The 13,031-nt window shown below is 32.1% G+C and overlaps 1 protein-coding gene and 1 non-coding gene across 9 annotated transcripts in view; one reads left to right on the top strand and one right to left on the bottom strand.

The window, feature by feature from the left end:
• Window positions 1–13,031, bottom strand: part of Ih (I[[h]] channel) — a 196,989-nt gene that overhangs the window by 67,046 nt on the left and 116,912 nt on the right. The window lies entirely within an intron of this gene.
• Window positions 10,508–10,589, top strand: Trnas-aga (transfer RNA serine (anticodon AGA)). The gene has a single exon. It is a non-coding gene; the product is annotated as a tRNA-Ser (tRNA).

The raw sequence follows: 13,031 nt of genomic DNA, 5'->3' as shown, positions 1-13,031 counted from the left end.
GCAGTTAGACTGGTAAAAAATATCAAAACGTTGTAAACCATTTAGTAATTTGATTATGATGGAAAAGACCCACTAGTTTTGTTTATTTTATTTTGTTCCATTGATCTTTGACATTCTCATGTTAAAAATACCCGAACTAAAAGTCATAACTAAACCACAATTAAAAGTGATAAGAATGTCTATAATTTAACAGAAAATAAAAGGATCGGATTTCTGTTGCAAGGTCTGTTTAATTTAAATTGTACAATTACATATATATTAAAATGACTATTGTTTCTCCGTGGATGAAATCAGGGTTTTTAATTTTCGACAATCTTTTGCTTATCTTGAGCGGATATAAAATAGTATATTATTAACTAAGGTTGTGAAGACAGACATTCTAGACCGAGCGCAAATTAGAACCTGAGACGCGCAGCGTCGAGGGCTCTAAAGCGCGAGGTCTAGAATTGGCTTCACAAACGTGGTTAATATACTATTTTTTCCACTAGTAGCCCATTTGAGGTTTGCGAATTTTCAAAATGTTTTTTCTGAAGTGCATCAATAAAAACGTGTACTCACGTCATTTTAGTAAGCTTTGGAATTTTATTATTTTTTGACAATCCAGAAATGGTCCAGAACTTTTGTTTTAATTTCCTCCATATTTCCCGTTTTTAATAGATTTTTGTGTGAAAAATGTTGTAAAGTGAACCATCATGTACCCCTCCTCATTCCGTCGTATTTACGCGACCGCGACAAATTTGGCTGAAAAAGGTATGGACCTTTTATCGTTAAAGCCACACGGGGAATGGAAATCCTCCAGCATAGCAGAAGGATACAACGACGGCTCGATCTTCAATTAAAAAAAAATCGCCGAAATCGTCCAAAGCTCATCTACGGCAAATCAAGTCAAACCAAATCGGAACCATGATTCAGTTTCAGTACCGTAAACTTCATTTTCACTCCCATCAACTTCATCAACGTTGTTTCACCAATTTATCCTCAATTTATAATCAATTCAGGGTTTGGAAATCATTCCAGGGCATAATTTAAAAGCAAATTTTCCAAAATGATCGTTTTCAGGTTATGTCTCAGTTTTTCTGACAGTTGTGGACAGTTGTCACATTAGGTGGCCAACTTCACGTTTACATTATTGACCAAGGTTCACAATTTTCCAAATTACAGACCTCTAGACAAGTCGACAATTAGCCATTGTAATGCTACTAGTGGAAAAAGTTTATTTGCATTGCTACTTTGAACAATCATTGATTTATCGGAATCTCAATAAACTAGTACCTGTCATTAAAAAGAATGCTGACCTTGAAGTAACAACAAAGCAACTAAATGCGCATAAAAATACAAAAGATGTGTTTTTAATGGAAATTTGTTAACGGAATATTTCTGACAAGACTGAACACTCATCCAAATGTACCTATACGTGACGAAAAATTTCCTAAACTTATAATAATATCAATACTGAAATATCTGTCGTGGTTTAAAACAGAATTTTGGATAAATTAAAGTTCACAAATGTATTTTTTGTAGGTTTAAGTTAGTTATTTTAATATACACTGTGCACTATTTTTTTTTCTGTACAAATATTGACAATCACGCATTTTGATTGCAGCTGTGTTTTACTATGAGCAGCTTAAAAAAGTCATTGCTGAGAACACTTCCATTTTGACATAAGAATGCTGGCACGAAAAGTAACTTTTTGACGGTAGGTACAAACAATGCATTTTCGTGGAACGGTAGTGCAAACACACAGATGCACGTAGTCGTTTTTATAAGATCTTCGTTTGGTTAAGTCCTTCGAAATGAAAGCATCTGGAACGAACTAGTGAAAACGAAACTGTGGAGACAAATAGATCGGAGAAGACCGGCAAATGCGGATCTTACTTGTCGCGTGTTTCTATTGTCGCACATGTATCACATTAATTGACAAAACGTTACATATTTAGCGGCGTGCAAGAAAAATCGCTGTAATTAAAATTTACATTGAAAAATGTCTGTTTACCATGAAAATTTACAATTCGTGTCTTCAAAAATATCCAAAAGTTTATAAAGATGATCATAGCTTTAATTTCGTTCCTCAAAAGTAACTACTCCACTTTATTTTAACTTTTAAATGACATTATTTAAAGTAGGAATTTGGTTTCAGTTTGTAGAATTGTACCACGAAAATGTAATCAATCTTCAATCTTAGCAAAAATGAACCCAGTTTACTTAACAAGTGTGAGCAAAGTCGAAATAAGAGCCATTTTTTGAATTTGTGTTTCAAAAAAAGAAAGACCAAAGTCAAATCTCTTGCTACTTATTTACCCTAAAAATTTCACCTACTTAGTAAATGGAAATAAAATAATATATTTCCTCAATGATGTAGGTAATAAATAACACAAATGCGTTAATCTGGGGGCTTATTTTTCGATATACGAGTACGAATACATACACTAAATAAATCGTATTGACTTATTTTAAAACACACGTTAAAAAACGTGTCAGACTAAACCTACTGTTGTGGAATTTTGAAATCGCAAATTTTTTTTGAAGGCATAAATCGATTAATTCAGATTAAGTTTGTACCATGTTCGTGATAATAAAAAAATTATAAAATGTTGGTAGTTACACCTAAGAATTTGCAATATAAGATTGCAATATAAGATTGCAAATTCTTATATATATTATAATATTTACATATGGACGTTAACAGTTCACGAAAAAATTCCAAGATTCGCATATACTGGAAACAAAACTGTTCATTTTCTGCTAGTGTCATTGTCTTTAACACAAATGATAGCACACAGTTTATACATAATTGTTGAACTGTGTGATTAGCAACAAGGCTGAATTCCATTTTATCGGTTTTGCACTTAAAATTTTTCAATAATTACTCATTTAAGGTTGTTCAAACACAATTTCGAAGTTCTTTGATAAAAGTGTCCTTTACAAAAACTTTTGATTAATGCTTTTAGTTGTGAATAGTTATGAAATTATAAAAAGTATGGTACTTAAACCTTAATAGTGCTATCACCAAGAACCTTCATTTAAGAGAAAATTTTGTACAGAGAATGTCAAAAATATCGTTTTGTGAAAAATGATCGTTTTAGCATTTTCACTATAATCTTAAGATCTAAAAATCTCCAAGTAATCGGTTGAATAGTTTATGATGGAAAAAAATCTGCTCTAGGTGCTAATAAGTTCATGCTTCCTAAATCATCGCAGTTAATTAACATAATCAAAAAAACATAAACTGTGATTCATTGAGTAATAAAATGTTATTATACTAATGTTGTTTTTAAAGCTCATTGTCTAATTTTTTCAATTATTGTGTTTTAAGTTAATAATTTACAGAACAATGCATTATACTAATTTAATTCATAGGATTTATTTTTTTCTTTACGCCTTGCTATTAACACAAACAGTGATATCCAGCGTAAATTTGTATTAACCAACTGCTTCTACGTACTTGATAAATACAATGGGTGAGGACAGTGAGTGCAATTAAGCCGGACGATTCAGTCATCTTTCGTTACATTATTTGATGTAGAATTGTAAATCCGTCATTTTTGACAGTATTATACCAATATTTGAAGCGGAAGATGATCTGCAGACAACACAAATGGAATTAATTTCCAAATTGTGGATAATTTACCAAAATTCCGTGTACCATTAAATGATAATTAAGTCACATGAGTGTTCATTTCACAACCAACTTAATTAAATTGACTCACCATTAACTGTTAGTCCAAATATAAATCATAAAAAACATTTTAGGTGACATATATTGAAGCAATGAATAGTAGTAAATCTGATGTGTATTCAACAACAATACAATTAACTCATCCAGACTCCACTAATACAATCTAATCAAATTGAAAGTCAATAAAAAAGTAACTCGGTTTTTAAGCTGATGAAGTTTGAGACACTCTAGCATTTGGTTGAATAAATCGGCAACGAAAAGTATTAAGTATTCTGTCATAAGTTGTACCAAAGTTTTGTCATTATGAATATAAATTTTCAACAAAATTTACTTACAGCCCTTTTCAAGCAGTTTGAAGATTAGTGTTTGAAAAAATGCGTAATGAATGAAGTTCGTCTTGGAAATTTCCCGCCGGGAACCACAGTGCAAGTATATCACCAAACCAAACAGTAAACACCATTTAAAACACGGACGGAGAACCGGGTACGACTATTTTATTACATATAAAGATTCCAGTTAATGAATTCACATGATCTGAAAATTTGTCACAGTGTCAAACATGTTAATTTCGACCTCAGCTCTTGGTCAGCGGTGAACCTCAAAACTTCGTGAGGTCCCATTATGCGCTCACTTTCTAATTGTTATGAACCTACGACTACGAATGCAAAAGTCTAACTACAGTCGCATTGTTTTTATGAAGTTGTTTTTATTGTGGTTTTTACTGAGCGGAGAGTCGTACTCTATGTCATGAAATATGTAGCTACTTACGTGCATAATAATAATTAATAACACATCATGTGTGAAAGCATGTCGCCATCTTTTTAACTAGATGATTACTGATTGCGCCAAATTAATAGATGCATTAATGATAATGCCCACACACTCCATACCAACATAATGTTTGCGTTTGTTTGGTCTACCGATACTTTCTATTAACTTATCTTTATTTACTGTGAGCACAGGTGGTGTACAAAATGCAAATAAATTGCCAGTGGACTAATTTGTCTTATCTTATTATCTCTTAACGATTCCACAGATCAAGCGTCATAACATTGATTTTATTCTGTTTGTCTTGTTTACTGTCAATAAGCAAAACATTTTTTTGGTAGAATGTAAATACTCTTTGGTAAGTTGAACAATTTTTCAAAAAAAAATTCACATGGCGGTAACAGGTCATTTGTAAAACACTTTATAAAAACCACAAAACGGTCCAAACAATTTAGTAAAATATAGATACTGACAATTATGAAACGGAAATTGCAAGTGCTCCTTTAATCTGACAGCCTAGTATATCGTAACTTAAATTGATAATGAAACAGTAGCCACTTAAAATTTAGGTAACATGCATTCACACTAACAACTTTATTTTAGGTGAGAATAATTCGTTCAACAAAATAACTGTTTTTTGGAAATAAAATACTCGAAGGTGAAATTAGAAATTAAATAAGGCGGATAATAATAGGCAAGCGTAGAATGACTAAAACAAATTATTAACTAATGTTATCACTGGTTAAGTCATTACACCTCATAAATAATAGTTTATTATATGTACACCCATTTTTTAGCAAAATTAGCATCCAATTTCGTAATAAAAATAAAGTACTTTAGAATTTCTCTTTTCATGCCTGGTACATCATGAAGGCCAGAATACATTTTTTCACCTTCACTTTGGCAAGTTATTCTTCGGAAGCTGGTAACGCTTTAATGAAAAGAGGAAGACGTGCGTAAAATTTATTAACCCCAGCCTTGTGGATATTTCGAATTGCACAACCAAACTCATTTTAACAACGCATTAGGCAAATAACGTCTTTCAATTTCCAGCTATTGTTAAAAGCGGCTGGTAAACTTTAAAATTATGGAAATTCACTTACATTCATTTTCTGTAAGCAGAATGTTTTCGTTGGGCTAAGTTTTGTGCTGCGAATCTAACCCAGATAACATGACAATTTGTTATTACGAAAGAGTTCTAAAAAACACAAAAAATCGGTGTATATGGTTACCGAGAACGAAAGTAAAATCGAATCAGTAGGTGCATAAAGCAATTAAATTCCTTTTCGTAACTTTTCAATTATTCAAAATATGATGATTAATGGTGCATAAAATTTAACGGTGTTAATCTAATTTCTTGTCTGGTTCTTGCGGCAAATCAGACAAATACTTCAAAAAGAGGCTGTAAACGATGGAATAAATAAAAGGTGGGTTACTCATCCGGTGGTTATTTGTAAATAACGAGAATTGCGAATTTTTCTACGAGATACTAGCTGAGTTAAAGAATTCTTTCAGAACACTAATTAGGTACATTTTAAATCGCTTAATTAGTAACAGTTACGCTTTTTCATTCGTTTTTTTACAAAAATTATTGTTTTTCATATTTTTAAAATCATTACCCAACAAACATTTTTCACTCTATGAAATGAAACTAGAAATCCAAAAAAATCTGTTAGAATTTCTACATAATTGCATCGTGCGTGTAAACAGATTTTTAAAGCTTTTATGAACAAAATTGAAATGTTATTTTGACTCTTAAATAAATATTGACATAAAAATTTTGCTTTACTGATAGTTGTATAGTTTGCCCAGTTCTAATTAGATTTTATGGTAGTATCCCATTGTATAAAAGTTAACTTCCTTAACAATAGATTACTACCGCCGATGATGGGACAGTCATAAATAAGGATTTAACCATTATACAGTATAATAGTAATTCTTATTTATGACTTTTCCATCAGCGGTACACTTAATAAAACCGGAGAAAAACTGGGGAAACTATATAAAAACATTTTTTTGGAATGTTTTCAAACAAAATGAATTTAAAAAAAAAGTATGTATGTAATAGTTTTTTTTTGCCAAATTGGAATTTCTTATATTATTAGTTTTTTGGAAAAAATATAAAAATAATAGTATAAGAAACCATGAAAACAACTGCTGTTGTGTAAAGATCACACACATTTCTTTTGGGAGCTATCCACACAAAAAATTTTGAACATACCTCGTTTAAACAGATCTCAATTTCTCTGAAAATTGCTGTCTTTACTAATTCGAGCTTCTTGAACAAGAATCTGAGCTCACAAAATGCCTACAAACTATTCTGATTTCTTTTTTATTTCTTAGTTACCAATACTCCCGAAAAATGACAACGTTCTATATTTTTGTCCGTCGATTCCAAACGGCCATCGATTTTGGCTGGCAGATGGACCACTAGGACTAAAAATCTTCAAGGAATTAAATGGAAAAATCGAAATCGAAGTCCACTGTCATTCGCCAGTTATGTCAAATTTGACATTGTGTATTGTTTTGTCTAAAGTAATGAAAATATTCAACAACTGATGCCAAAAACGGACTTAGCAGGACGAAATTACTCTAGAAACGGAAATTCAGCCAGATAGGAAATTGTTTCTTTTTCTAAAGAATCCGGAATTTTTCAAAGCTATTTCGCTTAAACGGACACCGATTTGTATGAAAATTCCTGTATTTACTAATTCGAGCCTCCTAAATAAGAATCTGAGGTCAGACAACGCCGGAAGGCCGTCCTGATTTTTATTAATTTTTTTGTGATCTACACCTCCGAAAAATGGCATCGTCTTATATTTTTGTCCGTCGATTTCAAAAAGACCAAAATCTGAATCCACTGCCGTTTGTGAGTTATGGTTTATTAAGTTATACATTTTGTGTTTGAGTATGGTTTAAAAAAAGATTTCGTCTAAAATAATAAAAATATTAAATAACTCACGCGAGAATCGAACTCAGCAGGTCCAAATTACTTGAAAAATGGAATTTCAGTCAGATAGAAATTTTTGACGTCTTTTTTTCGAAAGGTTTAAGATGGAGTCCCTAGATATACATTGGATATAGTATATTTAGAGACTCTAGTCTAGGATATCAAGCTAAATATGTCGCTTAAGCGGAACCCAATTTGTGTAAAAATTGTCTTTGTGTGTTTTAAAAACTTCAATTGAATTGAAGCTAAAAATCTGAATCTACTGCCGTTCGTGAATTATGGTTTATAAAAATTGGCAATTTGTTTTTGAGTATGGTTTAAAGAAAGATTTCGTCTAAAATACTGAAAATATTAATTAACTGATACCAGAAGAGGACTCAGCAGACCCAAATGACCTTAGAAACTGAATTTCAGTCAGATAGCAATTTTTTTTGACATCATTTTTTCGTAAGGTTTAGGATATCAAGTTATCTCGCTTAAACGGAACTCAATTTGTGTGAAAACTGCTGTCTTTACTAATTAGAGCTTCCGGAACAAGATTCTGGACTCAAAAAACCTGCAGGCCGTCCAGATTTTTTTTTAATTTTTTAATTATTGACATTCCGGATAAATGAACATCCTATATTTTTGTCCGTTGAAGCCAACTGAAGATCGATTTGGACCTGATTCACCAGTAGAACAGAAAAATTTCAAGAAATCGAATCCTAAAAGTCAGAAATTGTAACCTACTGTCGTTCGCGAGTTATAAATTTGACATTTTGTTAATGAGCATGATTCAATGAAAGATTTCGAGCAAATTTATGAAATTCAACAAATGAGAGCAGAAACGGATTCAGTTGGCCCAAATCACTCTAGAAATGGAATTTCAATTAGATAGGAAAGTGTTTTTTGACGTTCTTTTCTCGAACTTTTTTTTTATTTTTTTATATATCTAGCTTAAACCAACCCCAATTTGTGTGAAAGTATCTGTCTTTACTAATTCGAGCCTATGGAACAGTTTTTTTTAATATTTTAGTCATGGACATTCCCGAAAAATGACACCGCCTTATATTTTTGTCCATCGATTCCAAACGGACTTCGATTCCGGCCTGAAAATTGACCAATAGGACACAAACTTCAAGGATTTGAATCGTGAAAGCTAAAAATCGGAATCGATTACCGTTCGCGAGTTACAAGCTGCCGAATTTGACATTTTGTGTATGAGTATGATGGGTTAAAGAAAAATTTCTTTTAAAATTACGAAAATATTCAACAACTGATGCGCGAAACGGATTGCACAGGCCCAATTACTCTAGAAACGGAATTTCAGTGAGACAGGAAAATGTTTTTGACGCCTTTTTTTCGAAAGGTCTAGGACCCGGAATTTTTTGATTTTTTACATATCAAGCTATCTCGCTTACTCGGACCTCAATTTGTGTGAAACTTGCTGTCTTTACTAACACGAGCTTCCTAAATAAGAATCTGAGGTCAGACAATGCCGGAAGGCCGTCCTGATTTTGTTTTAATTTCTTAGTCATGAGCACCCTTGGATAATGAGACCGTTTTATATTTTTGCCTGTCGATTCCAAACGTACATCGGTTCCGGCCTGAACAGTAACCAGAAGGACAAAAACTCAAAGGAACTGAATTTTGAAAGCCGGGAATCAGAATCTTATTGCCGTTATTGAGTTATGGACTGTCAAATTTTTTTTTTTTAGTATTGTTTAAAAAAGGATTTCGTCCAAAAGAATGAAAATATTCTATAACAACTGTTGCCATGGAAACCGCGCTTCTAGTCGCTGTATTTGGCTGGAATGGGGTCACACTTGAAACAGTGGCCTCTAGCAGTAATTCAGTAACGGGAGTTCATTTTCATTCTGCATGCATGAAATTGTTTAATTTTTAATGAATTCAGTTGAATAGTTAATAAAAAATCGTCGTCTGTCTTATGACGATAAAATTGTAGTGAAAAATTTAAGAAGAGCCACCCCCGATTTATTAATAAAAAAATCTTCATGGTAAAACGAGAGTCTTTCATAGATATATGAATAGACATAAGACGTTTAATAAATTATAAATTTATATTTAACTCTTCAATCCGGCAGCAAATACAATTTGTTTAGATGTGCATTCTTGAATTTGGTCGAATTTGTTTCACATTATTAAAGCCATTGACTAGAGTAAATCTATTAAAAAAGAAATTAAATAAATTGAATTCTCGGTGGAAGCGGCAATTAAAAAAAATTGTTGACTTTTTTAAAGGGAAATTGCGGTTGGTTTTTGTTTAATTGTTCATCGATCTATCCGTATCCGTCCGATTTGTCTGATTTAAAATTATAATTAAACAAGGAAAGTATTTAATCAACTTGGGATATGGCTTAAAAAGATTTTGTATTGGTTTCAAATAACTTTAATTATGAATTCTGAACAACTAAACTGACAGAGTAGTATGGGAAAAGTCAAAAACTGTAGTACAGGGGTGGCTGTAGTGTCACTGAAAATCATTGTAGCTTACTTAATAACGATCTAGAATTAGTCCAACTCTTAAAAAATCAACGCTTCTTTACAGTATGTAATTCATTTTAGGGTTATTTTGGAATAATAAATTAAGTTTGAAGTCAAATAAAACTTATGGAATAAGTTACCAGTTACATTGTTTGTTCTTCTTCGTTAAAATTAACGACGTTAACAATTCATTTATAAGTATGTTGGTAGCTACATTTCTTGAATATTTGAACGAATTGATTTAGCATAATTAACATATCTATACCTTAAGGCTTAAATACTTCTAGCAGCTAAAATTCGCAATATGTGATAGCAACTCTAAATATTTTTTAAATTACTGAATTTTAAATTTTTTGCAATAATTAAAACCTACAATATTGAAATTACCTAAATAAAGTGAAAAAGAGATAAATTACTTTATTACACTATTTTCATTGCGAGGACAATAAAAAAATACGGTCAATATACTTATAATAAATATTTTTTACGGTAGGATCTTGGTTAACAAAATACTTTATTTTTATCTGTTGTGTGTTTAATTGGAATAAAATAATGAATTATAATTAGCAGAAATTAAAGTGAACTGGTTGATCTATGTATACAACATACCTGACAACGTTATATCACAAGCAGTCGTGGCCGAGCGGTTAAGGCGTCTGACTAGAAATCAGATTCCCTCTGGGAGCGTAGGTTCGAATCCTACCGACTGCGAGAGCCTTTTTTTTTTCTCGCAACATCTTAATCGCTCAAGTCTCACTCCGTTTTAAAAATTGAATAACTTTTAAATTGCTTTTTCACAGAAACGTTTGCGAAAATTCAACTTGCATACAATTCATTTTTCATGGAACCGCCTTTTGCAGTATCAGAAACTAACTGAATTTGCCTCCTGAACACCGTACGGTTTGGATTGATCCAATAGTGGGCTGAACATTTATGACGTCACGGGAACTCCCTGTGGAACCTTCTGAAAGATAGATGTCCCCACCTGTGCTGTACTGCCGCGCATAACGATAACATCCGTCTGGAATTCCGGGTTAAATTGTGTTTGCACGATGTGCGAACTAATGGCCGTATTATAAATCATCTTGAACTCCCACATTTAGTAAAGGGTAGAGTTGGCAGGTCAAGTTCTGGAGATTTCAGCCAATTTTTTCCGCTAAAGAAAATTGATGCCGTTTCGTGGTAGGTTACTCCCGCTTTCCTAGGTGACCTTTCGACTTTTTATGAAACATTTCAACTTCTTGAAAATGTTTCAATGTTTATTTTAAAGGAGTAGTCGAAGTTTCGCGAGTCATGAAGCGAAACAAACGTCATTTAATATTTATGAAAGTAAATTTCACGAGTTCGTAGTCGTCAGAAAAAATTCTTATTTACTGTAAGTCGATAAGGGTACACGGAAAACCACACTCGGTGTACTGAACAGGTCGATCAGTCGCAGAGAAGTTTATTTTGGAAAAGTAGGAAATCTGATTATCGGATATCTTTAGTTCTAAAGAGATAAAATAAAAGTCCATCTAAGTTTTAAGATCGATGGTGTCCCCCAAGTTCCATAAAACTGCTAAATTTATTCCGATGAATGATGTTTTTGGTTTTTTATGTAAACAGTGAGAGAATTTAGTTTTACTATCGCCATTATTAAAAAAGGAACACTTTATATCTCCTTATCTCCCTCACTTTTTAAACAGTGAGATATATTTGGAAAATATATTCCAGATTAAAAAAAAAGTACAGTGTGTGCAGCTAATCATATCTTATTAATGGTCATTTTCATCAAATTTGTTCATTTCTTTAACTAATAAAGGGCGTGTTATTTACATCAGCAAATATGCAAGACGGCTTTCACCGTTTTCAATCAACTGGTGTTTTTAATTTTAAAAAGTTAAAAAGGTCGATTACACAGTCAATAAAAAGTAGACAAGAATGAAACATCTACTGCCATGTTTTTAAAAAATAAAATAGAACAACAAGCACACTGACGCAGATGTAAAAGAACAAATAAGTTTAAGGAAATATAATTTAAATTACGCACTCTTTGAGAACGTATAAACTGTATATAACTCATTTGTACCTTCTGACTGACAAGATTTTGATGAACATTTGTTACGCATACGCATAGGACCTGTTTGCGGTTTTAGTTATGCAGGGTTAAAAATGTTATCATAAAGTAATTTCATTTTTTCTCAAAAAAATATAAAAACATGTAATTTATTTTACTCCCCATCTTTTGACGTATGTCAAATAATGTTACGTCAAATTTGTAAAAGTTGTGACGTCTTCAAGATTTTTTTTAAATAGGAAGGTATAATTTTATTACATTATTTGATAAAGCTTAGTTTTCTGTTGTCTTCCAATGATAACAAGAGATACAACTTGGTGTTATCCTTTATTTGTGGTCTTCCACATCTTGGGACATCTCATGTTTCCTATTTTATTATATTTTGCAACAATTCTACTAACTGTTGAGCGATTGGAGGTCGCTCCAAATGTTTTTCGTTGAACAAAACACACACTTATTCGTGGCTTAGAAGCCTATCGCCATAAGCGACCATCATTAGGACTTCTATACGTTTTTTTGTCGGTTAAACGAGCCATTATTATGCGACTTTCGCAAAAGTATAGACAAACAAAAAACATATTTGTTTACAAGTCAGAAACTACCGGTTTAGATACAGCCAAAAAGTATTCTTTATTGTATTAAACCAACTTAAGAAACTGACACATGTCAACAGAGAGAGTAAACTGAAAGGCTTGACATGTTGTTGCATTTTTTTCAAAAACAAATGCTGCAGAGTGTTAATTTTGACAGATTGACACCAAACTGTTCGGTAAATTCAACGTGTTTTTCAGAGGTCACAAATTTCAAATTGTTGTGTATTTTCCTTTTCAAGACAATTTGATTTATTTATATAAATGAACATAATTTGATACACGCAATGTAATACGGTTTTAGAAAACACAAATAAAAATTACCTCAAAGAGTACGTACGTTTACCACGGCAAATAAATTTACTTTAACGATATGAGACGTGTCAGGTATTGACCTACTTAAAACGACTAGTAAACCAATATATTGTTCTTTGTATAAGTTTCATTTTTTTATATTTTTAGTGGCACTGTCGGACATACGGAACGATAAATGTTTGCCCTTCAGAT

Source organism: Zophobas morio, unplaced genomic scaffold, assembly GCF_036711695.1.
Source record: "Zophobas morio isolate AGI-343-1 ecotype UQ-CSIRO unplaced genomic scaffold, CSIRO_AGI_Zmor_V1 ptg000023l, whole genome shotgun sequence".
Taxonomy (NCBI): Eukaryota; Metazoa; Arthropoda; class Insecta; order Coleoptera; family Tenebrionidae; genus Zophobas; species Zophobas morio.
Note: the sequence above shows the minus strand (reverse complement) of the source record. Positions and strands in the feature narration are given on the sequence as shown.